This window comes from Scleropages formosus, chromosome 5, assembly GCF_900964775.1.
Source record: "Scleropages formosus chromosome 5, fSclFor1.1, whole genome shotgun sequence".
Lineage (NCBI taxonomy): Eukaryota > Metazoa > Chordata > Actinopteri > Osteoglossiformes > Osteoglossidae > Scleropages > Scleropages formosus.
In genome coordinates, this window is record NC_041810.1 from 29669908 (window position 1) to 29681733 (window position 11826).

The following is an 11826-nucleotide window of genomic DNA, read 5'->3' on the forward strand; positions in this document are numbered from 1 at the left end:
ATTATATATTAACATTAAGTCTAGATCTCAAGAACTATGTTCAGCTAATCAATAAACTTTTCGACTTGCATTTTTTAAATTTATTACCCCATATGCTCAGTCATACTGTCACATAGGTGATGATGAATTACGTGTAACTAAAGGGATGGATTATTGATGGAGCTCTATTCCTGAAGAGCATTAAAAATGCATTTTGTGAAGTAAATGGTGCACAAGCTGGAACACTTCCAGAGACTTCCAAGTATCACACTCAATATTCTTCTGATGTTACTTTATAAAAAACATGTTGCACTACGTTAGGTCTACATAATTTCATTTTGACTTGTTTTAACTCAAGTATATTGGACAGCAGAGGCAGTTGTGAAATATGAAATATGAGTATAGACCACCACTAAGAATACTATACTGTAGTTATAATGAAAAACAAACAAATTAGTCAGGGGAATTATAAACCGACTGATTTTCAATTCAGTACAATCTCAAATCCAAAAAAGTTGAGACAGCTTGGAAAATGCTAATAAAAACAAAAGCGAATGATATGTAGTTTGACTTTGACTTGTATTCACACGAAAACCGTAAAAACACAAGTATTTCATGTCTTACCTAACCAGCTGCACAACAGTTTATTCTGAAATATTCACATTCTCCATACTGTCCCAACTTTTTTGGAATTGGGGTTGTATGTATAAAATCCTCTGACTTATATTAACATCCCAAGTCACCATTTTAATTGGAAAATCAGTTTTACTTTACAAGAATATTTAGTATAGCAACAGTGTGTCCTGTTTCAGAAAACTAGAACATGTGATCCAGAGAGGTACGTAACGGAAAAAGAAAGAGGTAAAAGGAAAAAGGCCATATCGACAGAGAGACAGAAGGCGATGCGAAAAAACGAGAACGAGAACTGAACTATAAACAAAAATTGAACAGCAGCAACATCCCCCAACCTTCAAAACACTGCTCAGCCACCAGCTACGGGTGTCAGACAGGGATGACACCTCCAAACTCCAGACTCCTAACTAGGTGTTCTTGGCTACACCCCCTGCCCCAGGGTCCACCCTTAGGAGAACGGAGAGAGTGAAGCCCCCTTATACATGGTAAAAGACAGTAAATTCAAGAGACAATGGCAACTGAGAAAGAAACATGAAGCTTAATAAGAACAAAATTAAAAGAGTTTATCTCTTCTGATTATATTTATATTCATTTTATACTATTCTCTGAGATGTACGTCGCTTTGGAGAAAAGCCATCTGCTAAATGAATTAATGTAAATCTATTTATTTCGCAGACGCTTTTCTCCAAAACGACTTCCAATGAAGTCTATGTAGTGTTATCAGGCCATACACCTTATTCACCACGGTGACTTACACTGCTAGATACACTACTTACAATGGGTCACTCAATGGGTACAAACCGCTTTCAGTCTCAGTCCTTCACATAAGCCAGGAAAGCAATGGTGGACACCCAGTGGCAGTCAAAAACGTGGATCTTTTCTTCATGGAAGAAACATCTTAATTAAAAACTAAAATATTAGCACATTTTGTGTTCTTTGAAAACTCTGATGACTTCATGGAAGTTGAGCCTCATGTCAGTGATGTCAGCTGGGAGGCTGCAGTAGAATCCCAGATGGGAATCTTTAAAGATAATGTCACGTTTCTTTGCTGCAGCTTCTTTGTCAATGTCTTCGTTGTCAGACGGTTGCGGAAATCAGACCGCAATGCTCCTCAGGTCGGCGTTCAGGCTAGAAATGTGGCCCGGGAGCTGGCAGGTAAAATTTTTTTCAGTTAGACGCAAATCCGCCAGCAGTCCCTCCAAGGAAAATCGTTTGTCCTGCAGAAATTGTTGAAGGCGAATGTTTCCTTCAGCATTCCCAGGCAGTCCCGCAATTTTCAAATTATTTTAATGCTTTTTATAATCCATTTCATCCAGTTTCCCTTGGTACTACTCAGGTTTCTGCTCCAGGGCGGCGACCGGTTTCTGATTCCACCGAGTCCTCCGATTCAGAAACCCCACATCGAACTCGGAAGAAGCGAGTTTCAAAGCCATTCACAGAATCAGTTAGACCAGTGGATTTCGTTTCCGAAACCACCAGTGCTGGAGAGCTTCTCTAGTTTGGCATTGACAGCATCCAGCCAAGTTTATACAGTGTTTAGCTTCGTCTCCACACCTTTCAGTCCATGTCTCTCATCTCTTTTTACGATGGGTCTATAGTAGCCTTCTGTACTTTCATGGTCCTAGTGGTCTCTTCTTTCGGTTTTTTTTTTTCCCTTTCCAAGAAGATGTTAAAAAGAAAATTGGATGAGTGAAAACATTGCAATCTATTAATTGTGACGTTAAAAATTACCACAGAAGGAGAAAAGATTCTGGTCTCTAGTGGGGACAAAATCGATGCAGCCATCCTGAAAAATGACCGCATGATGTCCCCCTGTGTGTGTGTGAGTGTGTGTGCTTTTTTGTGGTTCACATAGTGTTTCAGGGTAACACTTTCACGTTACATCAGCATCTTTGTAACTTCAAATCAGGCCCCAAATTTGCTTGTATGTTCATGCTTTTTTTCCATGTCCTTCTCAGTTTCTCAGTACTGCAGGTTCTTCCGCAATGCAAAGACATGTTATTCAAATAAACCCCCTTATGACATGACTCTTTCAGTCTGGTCTTTATCACACCACACATGGTGCGGGTGGAATGGGGTTTCGGGTGAAGCGCCACCTGAGGTACGTAATGCACAGCGAACGCTATTATTATACAACAACTGCGTTACAAAATATTCAAAATTAATAGTTTGAATAGACAATACACACCTTGTTTTGAACTAGATACTGTCTTTTAACCATTCAAAATCTGAAAGTAGCTTCTATTAAGCCAAGAACTTGGTTTCTGGGCAGATTTTGCATCTGGCATCCTAAAGAATATTTTTATGCAAATGTGCCTTTTCACCTAAGGTATTCAGTATTATTTTTATAATTGCACCTCAAATGTAAGCCATTATGTGATGTATATGCAGTAGATTGCAATGCCTGTGAGAGAGAGAGAAAAAAAAAGATAATTACTTCTTTCTTTTGGCACAAAGCAACAAAATTGTGCTCTACAAAAATAAAAAATAACACTGTTGACAAAACTTTTTTTTTTGAAGCACTTTTCACCATTTCTTAGAGTGCCATTCAAAAGTATCTGAAAATGCTGGTGATACAGACTGATTTTAAAATCACTCACTGGAAAAAAGAAAGTATAAAATATCAAAGTAGCCTTGAGGTTCCATGTTTTATTCTCTGTCGTTAAGAGCACATTCAACATGTTTCAGAGGCCCGCAGTAGGAGAAATGTCAACCCAGGGGGCTGTGTACAGTTATACCCAAAATTAGTCTCATTCCCAACCTGCGTACCATAAATAATTCTCTTGTGAGCAGTTGAAATGCCTTACATCCCCAGGGGTTGTGGTACAGGAGCGTTCCAAAAGTAGGCCAAAAGACACCAACACATCAAAGTGAAAAAAAGCATCTAAACTTTTTTAAAGCATAGCAAGAAAATAAATCTCCCCAAATCAGATCACAATTTGCAGACTTATGCATATTTTTACAGCAGTTTTGCAAATTCTAAGCATAAGCTAACTTTAATTTCATTTCCCCCATCGCTAACAAGTAATTCTTGAAGAAAAATAAATGCATGTAGCTTTTTTCATAAAGTGAGAGCTTTTTGTATATTTTATATCGTATTATATTATTTGGGGTCAGGGGGCCCAAGGTTTCGGTGTGAGGACTGACAGAGTGGAGGTGGAGGTAGTGGAAGGAGTGGGGACAAATAAGTACTTTGGGGTACAGATTGGATCAGACATGAAACCCTGAGGCCCTGGACAAGAAAGGACAGAGCTGTCTTTACTTTCTAAGGAAGCTCAGATCCTTTGGGGTGTGAAAAAAATTTGGAGATATTCTTCCATTCTGCTGTTGCTGCTTTAATCTTTTTTACAGTAGAATACTGGGGCAGTAGCATTACCACACAGGATGCCAACAGGACCAACAAGTTAGTCATCAAGGTTGCCTCTATCCTAGGAGTGAGGCTGGTCTCCTTGGTGGACATAGCATGGAAACGGGCATTAAATAAATGTTGGTCTATCATGGACAATGACAGACACCTTGCATACTGACTTGATCGAAAAAAGGATCATTCTCAACAAAAGGCAGGTCTAGGTGCAATGTTCCAAGGAATGCTTATGGAGGTCATTTCTACCAGCAACCATCAAACTCAACAATGGGTCCTCATGCTGCCAGGGAGTGACCTCTTAATGACCAAGTGGTACCCAATCCCACCATACCCTGCAATAATTCACTTGACTCATCATCTCACTTGAATCCACTCCTCACTTCTCTTGCATTTCAATGTTTGCCTGCTGATGTACTTTTTAATTTGTTTTTCTATCTATTTTACTTGCTTGGGGTCTTAGTCTTGCTTAGGGTGTATGAAGTTTGTATGATTCTCCATGTTCACACAATCCTCGGACATATGTAAGGAAAAAAACCCTTCTAAACCACTCCTCCCTTGCCTTGGACACCACATGAGTGGTTGCTATCAATCAGCCTTAGCTCACTGGCATGTTTCATATTTACATGTACGGATGCTCCTCTACTTACGATGGTACGACTTACAATTTTTCAAAGTTACAATGGTACGATAGTGATACGCATTCGGTAGAATTTGTACTCGTAAGGTAGGCTATGCTAGCCTATGATGTTCAGTAGGTGCGGTACTGTTTTTTTTTTGGCTTACAAATTTTCCACTTATGATGGGTTTATCGGAACGTAACCCCATCGTTAATCGAGGAGCATCTGTATTTATGTCACATATGTATATATCTATGTTATACATTGCATGCTGCTACAACTATGTGAATTTCCCTTTGGGATTAGTACAGTTTCATTCCTTCATATGTGCAGATGATTCAGATATTCATGTGTGAGTATGTTTTTGTTTGCATGCTCATGTGTTTATGTGTATGTGAAAAAGAGCTTGTAAGAGTAAACCTTCACAAGTCAGTGAAACACAAGAGCAAAACTTCGCAAGTCAGAGTATCATAAACGTGTTAAATGATAAAGTGTAGTTTGACATTGTCGTTAATGTTTCCACTACTGTCAGTGAAATTTTTTATAAGCTTTTAGAGACACGACCTCTCCCATGATTAGTATTCAGACACAGTTTGTGCCTCGGAGCATGTTTTGTCACAGAGGTCTTTTGGCTTTGCTTCTTTGGAAGTAGCATTTATCTAGAGGCTAAATGATGACAGATGTGCAGCAGAACTCCTAGGACAGAATACTGAACAATACACAATGCGGAAAATCTGGAGTAAATTGAGCATAATGGCTTGGACTTGGTCCTCGTAAATGTGAACGAATGCCTTGTAAGCTGAAATGGGGTATTAAATGAAACTCCTCGTAGAGTCGAATTCTTGATTGACTATGATTGTACTCAGGTTTAGATTTTTTTTGCAGTAAAGTATTCCTCAGGAAATATAAATGCTGAGACAAAAGTCAGTATTATTTCATCATGAAATATTTATTGGGAGTGAGGTCCATTTAATTAGCTTTTTAGTTTAGATTTAAGGTTTACATTTACATTTATTCATTTAGCAGATGTTTTTCTCCAACGCGACATACATCTCAGAGGATACAATGTGTACATTACATTAGGAAAAAGAGACACAGTTGCACACTTGTGATTCTTAAGTTAATTTGTTTCTTTCCACCATATGCACCAATGTTTATCACACACGTAGTTGCATAAAACTCAGAAGAGATGATTCCTGATCACCTTCTTACATTTTTTTTAAAGAAGGTACACAAACATTTACATACAATACAGAAGTAGTGACTGTGTAAAGGCTTATCTGGGGATGATCATAAAATTATGGTGCATAACATTTACACCATACATGAGCTTAAGAGATAATGGGCGAAGTGAGTTTAGTTTCCTTTTTATTGCTGCTAGGTGCCTGTTCAACACAGTAGCAGTTTAATACACTGGAAATATTATCACCTGCCTTAAAAAATGTGACAATTTCCTTCATTCGCCACTTGATTTTGGAAAAGAAAGAAAAACCGGGGCCAAATTACATTTTATCCAGAAAAGGAAATTCTACTTCTGGTTAAAAGGAATAAAATATATATATTTTTTTTATTCTTCTTTCTTCCTGAAACATACCACATTGTGTTTTATAATGTACAAATTAACTTTCCTCATCACTGAATATTTATTTTGTGTAAATATACAAAGTTAGTTACACATGAAAATGAAAAAAAAAAGCTGGTTGGGCTGCAGGTTTCTGCTCACATCCTGAGTAATCTTTTAGAGTATAGGTGTATCTCTCAGGGGTATGGGAAAAGTCATTAAACTCTGCTGGCCATACCTGTGCAGGGAGGCTCGTGAATTATTCATGGTGTGGGCACCTGAACATTTTCAAAAAAACCCATCATTTCCAATAGCCATTCATCAGAGCAGCCATATGTGGCAGTCACCGGAGAACTTGTATAAAGCAGATCAAGACCAAAGAAATTTCACTACTTTGCATGTGTTTCCCGCTCAGCTGTGTTTCAAGTGGCAAAAGCAAGAGACAGATGAAAAACCCAATGAGTTGGAGGGAAATAAGACCACAAGTGATTGTTCTGTTGTGTTCTGGTTTGTACCGATGCATGTATATTAAATTTTATTGCACTTAAACCTGAACTGTTGAGAAACACAGTTGTATTTCTGCTGGCCAGCAAGTGAGACCAGCTGGCAATTACAGCAAGATAAATAAAATATTACAGGAAAACAAATCAATTTCAGACTGCCTTAAATGTACTGGAAAACAGGTGTGGCTGAAAATGCAAACTACCTACCAAGTTTTAACTGCAATTCTCTAACTTTGGTCTTTGTGGGAATGCAACTGTCCTCACAAAAGTTGATGTGCAAAATTAGTGTCTGCACATTCATCCAGGTCCATGGTGGTGTCCTTAAAAGCAGCTTTGTAGTGCCTCGTAGCTTCACCGGTCCATCTTTTCCTCAACAACAGTGGACCATTGTGTGATTGCAATACCCTACAATAGCAGTAAAAATAAGCAGAATTAGTCTTTGTAGTGTAACACCGACTGAGGAGTCTCCCTTTCCTGGTAGCACATGTGATGTTCTGTTTGTATTTGGAAAGTTCTTGCCTTAAACCTGCTTTGTTGAAGGCTCCCAGTTTTGATGCATCTGTTCCTTGCAGATTATCGACAAATCTCGCACAGAGGCTTGTTGCTGAATGTACACACCGACTTGAACAAAAGAGACAAATTCACCAGGAAAATCACAGGGCACAGACTGGAAAAAAAACATCTTCTGTGGTAATCAAGTTGTAACTCATCCAACTTGTACGGCAAGTGGAAATTTGCAAGCGTTCGGAGTCCTGTCTTCCCAAAGCACAGTATGGATGTCTCCTTGCTTACCACATGTGGCGCCATTTATTAGAATATCCAGACTGATTATCAATAAAACTTGACTGGTGTTGAGTGTTTCTTGGTTATTCTTGTTGGAGCTGCAGAAACACGAACATAGAAAAATAATCAAGTAGTATCAACATACTTCAGCAGCTGATGGCTGGCTTGAAGTAGAACGTAGTAACTGACCTCACGACAAGGTGGTGGTCTTTCAGATCCTGGAAAATTGTACAGATCCAGCATGGAGATTCATGTGGCCTTGCTGGTATGCTGCGTGAAAAATATTTAGCCACTGCTTCAGTTGCTTTTTCAGGGATTTTTTCAGATGGATGTCATGTGAAGGAAGTAAGGTCGATAACTCTTCTCTGGGCTTCCTTGGAAATGAACTGTTCTTTTGCCCCTCGAGTGTTGGCTCCAAGTGTGAATGAGGTCGGTCTTAGAGAAATTGAAACAGCAGGCAATGCACCTGAGATGTGGAGTGTAAAATCGGCCATATCACTGACCCCTCCCACTCGAATGGCAGTGAACAATAAGGGCTTGTTCAGTGGTAGAGGGTTGCACAACTGTGGTTTGTCAGCGGGAGTATCGGTCATGCTCCTACTTTCCAGAACTTTCTGTTGTGCTCATCCACATATTGTCACTTCTTTTTAGTTTTTCACCTCTGACAGCTTTTTCTCTCAGGGGTTTGATACCCTGCTGTCTTCACCCTTTCTTAGTTACATATAGGCCTGATGGATATCTTGCTCTGGTTCCTCACCCAGTCCACCTGTTTGTTTACCGCTACAAGCTGCAGCTTGTTGTCTAGCACCCTGTTACCTTCGAATTAGATCATTTCATCCTGAACATTAAGTGGCAGCATTTCATGCAGGCAGGCTGTCTGTGGATGATTTGAAGAGTATGAAATGGAATCTGTCGGGGGTCTTAGTGATTAGGAGTGGATCATTTATGGTGCTCAAGGGCTGCTCCAATGCTTCCTTTTTCTCAGGTGGTAGTTTTGTTGTTTGGGAACATACAAATATACTTTGCAAACATTGACATGATGGAATTTTTTTTTTTTTTTTTCACTGTGGTAGTTTTTACCTGCTTTTTTACTCAGCCACAAGTTACCACTTTAGTCAAGAATGTGTTTGCTAACCAAAAAGCACATGGAAACTTGTATGGTGGAATACAAATTTCTTCTCCAAGTCACTGACTATTCTTCAGAGTTTTTTTTTCTTCCATTTTATACATTTAATACATCACCTGCAATGAGTATAGTATACAGAGTATGCACTAAGTGGAACATGTTAAAGCTAGGGTAATTGTGGTCTTCGTTATGGTGTATCATGTTCAGTTAATTATGCAAGCCTCTGTACAAAATTTTTTCTACACGACTGGCAAGACACGGATTGGGCATCAGCCTCAATTCATCCGTATGTTTTCAGAAATGGTTTATAATTATAACAAACATAAGCAGAATATGCTAGCATAACCCTTGCTTACACGAAATATAAAAATAGTGTATATTGTAATAAGCATAAGCAGATGGGGTCAGTTATTGCAATGCAGTAAATATTCAGAGTTAGTGTTTGCAAAATGACCTGTAGTCTTTGTCACACTGGAGAATAATATTTAAATATACTTTAAATACAGACACACTCACACAAAATACAGAAAAACCCTCTGAAGTTCTTAGAATAAACAAAAGCTGGCATCTTCCCTCAAGAACTGAGAAACTCTGGTTACTCAGGTAACTGATCTCCTTTGTCGTGTTTTTCAGTGTCCCCAAGGTTCTATAATCATCACAAGTCTTTTAGGTGCTTTTCATATTTCCTACTTTTTTCCGGAAATTGTAAACAGTCTGTGTATTATGTGCTCAGTTTAATGAGCCTCATTTGCATACAAAATAACTGCTTAAGTTTGAAAAATGCATATGTATCAGGCAAAATGATTATTCATGAGAGTCAATGTGACAGTGTGGCTATATTCTGGGGCTCTCCTGAATTGCCCTTTGCTGCAGGTGGCGTTTAAAACACCACTGTTTTCATTTGTGTCCCTGCCACAATGCTGAAGTCTCAAAAAGAGCAAAACCTCTTTTGAATCCACCACTAGACTTTCATGTCAATACATTTTCATTTCTATTATGCTTTCATATAGTTTGTGGTAAACTAAATTCATATATACTGCCTACATTGAGTTTAACATTTGGTTTTGAAAGATTAGTAATTAAGAAATGATCGAGGAAAAACAGCTGTGAGGTATTTTACCATTTTGTTTGTATCTATTTTTGTGTCAAGAAGAATACTCAAATTACCTTGTGAAATTAAATTACCGCCTGCTATATTTGTAATAATTCCTCCAATGTACAGAAACTACTGAAAGGATGGAAGAAAGTTTCTCATTTTTTTCATCCAAATTACTGCAGTTAATTTATTTAGTGACTTATTTATAATTAACTTTGGGAAGTAAACTGGTGTTGCAAATTTCATGGGGACTACATCAATTAACAAAAGCAAAAATCACTTTTAACCAGTTCACCACAAACATTGCAGAATATGCTAGCATAACTTTTGCTTCGGCAAAATAAGAAATAGTGCATATTCTAATAAACATGTTTGTACGAAATCCACCTCAATAAAATACATTTTAAATGAAAGTAACAGGACTTTAAAAATTGCCATTGCTGTTATTATGCAGTTTATAGTTCCCTTTACACTCTTTTTCTCTTTCTAACCACAAAAAAAAAAAAAAAAAAAAACAGTTGCTCATTCAAAACAGAGCTGCTTATTCTATAAATCCAGCTCTCTAACACCAAACAAATTTACCTGACAGATCAGGCTACATGATGTGAAGTCAAATAACTAACCCTGCTGGTCATTTTTTCCAGTTCCTTTTGACATAGGCTGTGGCTTTCTTAAAACTGTGATGTAATCCATTAAGATATGAAAAGTTGATTATTTCATCCAGAGACATTTTTAATAACATGCAAGGAACATCCAATACAGCAAAAGTTTTCTCATAAATTATATAATGATCCAGTTTATAGTGTTAGAAGCAGTTATATTTAAGACAATATGGGTAATTTTTATTCACTATCAAAGAAGCGTAGAGGAAAGTGCTAACTGGATTGAACTGGGCCAGAAGTGAGCAATGACTGTGAATCGGTGGACTTTGCAGTTTTAATTGCGTGCCCTTTTTGCATGGGACAAAGCTGTATAATGTCAGTGTGCTCTCCAACATGTTGAGTGGATTGTTTCTATGCAATACAAGATCTCTTGATCTATTTAGTATTCATCCACTTGAGTTTCCTAAAGGTTACCATAGCTAATTAGATATTTGTGCAGGATTTTAAAAGGTCTTTCTGTTATTAAAGATATAACCATAGGACGCATAAGTGGCACTTTCTAACTAATAGAAATGTATTGTATTTATATAGTTGATTTTTTTATGTTCTCATGCCAAAACAAGAATGTCTGAAATACTTCCATATTCTTAAATGAACAATAAATTTCTTGCATATCAATCAGTGAAGCTATAAAGTGATGTGTTGGAATAAAAATATATGATGGAATTCTAATATCCAACGAGGAATAGTCTAGTGGCAGCCAGGCCTGCAACTTCCATAAGGAAGGTAATGATGTTAGGCTACTAAAAGATCACTTGAGATATAACCCCAGGGGAGTCCAAGGGGGTTGAGGGGCAGAATGAGCAACCCATTGACTTTGAATAAAGGTTATTGTACAAATACGCTCTCCAACTGACAATGAGTGCAGAATGTGAGCGTGGCAAGCTTTGCAAGAACTTGTAAAGACCGAAGATCCACCAGGTCAAGATGAAATGCTTCCAGGTGACATAACACACAGGTATCAACCGTGGTGAGATGCAGTAGAAGCCAGTCCAGGATTCAACCGACAGAACCTCCAGGTGACAGAAGCTTAATTCCCAAGCACCGTAATACAAAGACACGGCATCATGTGGCATCCAGAGGTAAGGAAAGAGCTTTGCTAAACTGATGATGTAGACAAGATGCTTGAGGAAATTATGAAAAGTGATATTGATAAGATGCTTTGAGCTATGTAATCGTTATTGTTTTGAAGCAGAAAGGTTTGGAAAAGGAGAATTTGCGGCCAAATCATAATACAGGAGGGACAGCTGAGCATATAGGACCCACTGCATGAGGCTGAAACTGAGGAAAATATGAAGGAAGTTGAGGAGGAAGGTGCAGAACCGGCAGAGTTGAAGTGCTCTATGGAAGAGTGGAGGGCAGAGTGGTACAGGAGAACATGGAACGATAGGAAATTTGGCAGCTTTTCAGTCAGATTCTACTGGATTCACAAGACAGTTGCTGAGCAAGGAATGCAGTGGGCAGCTCCTTTTGTTCAAGGAAGAACTGAAAACTACCTTAAA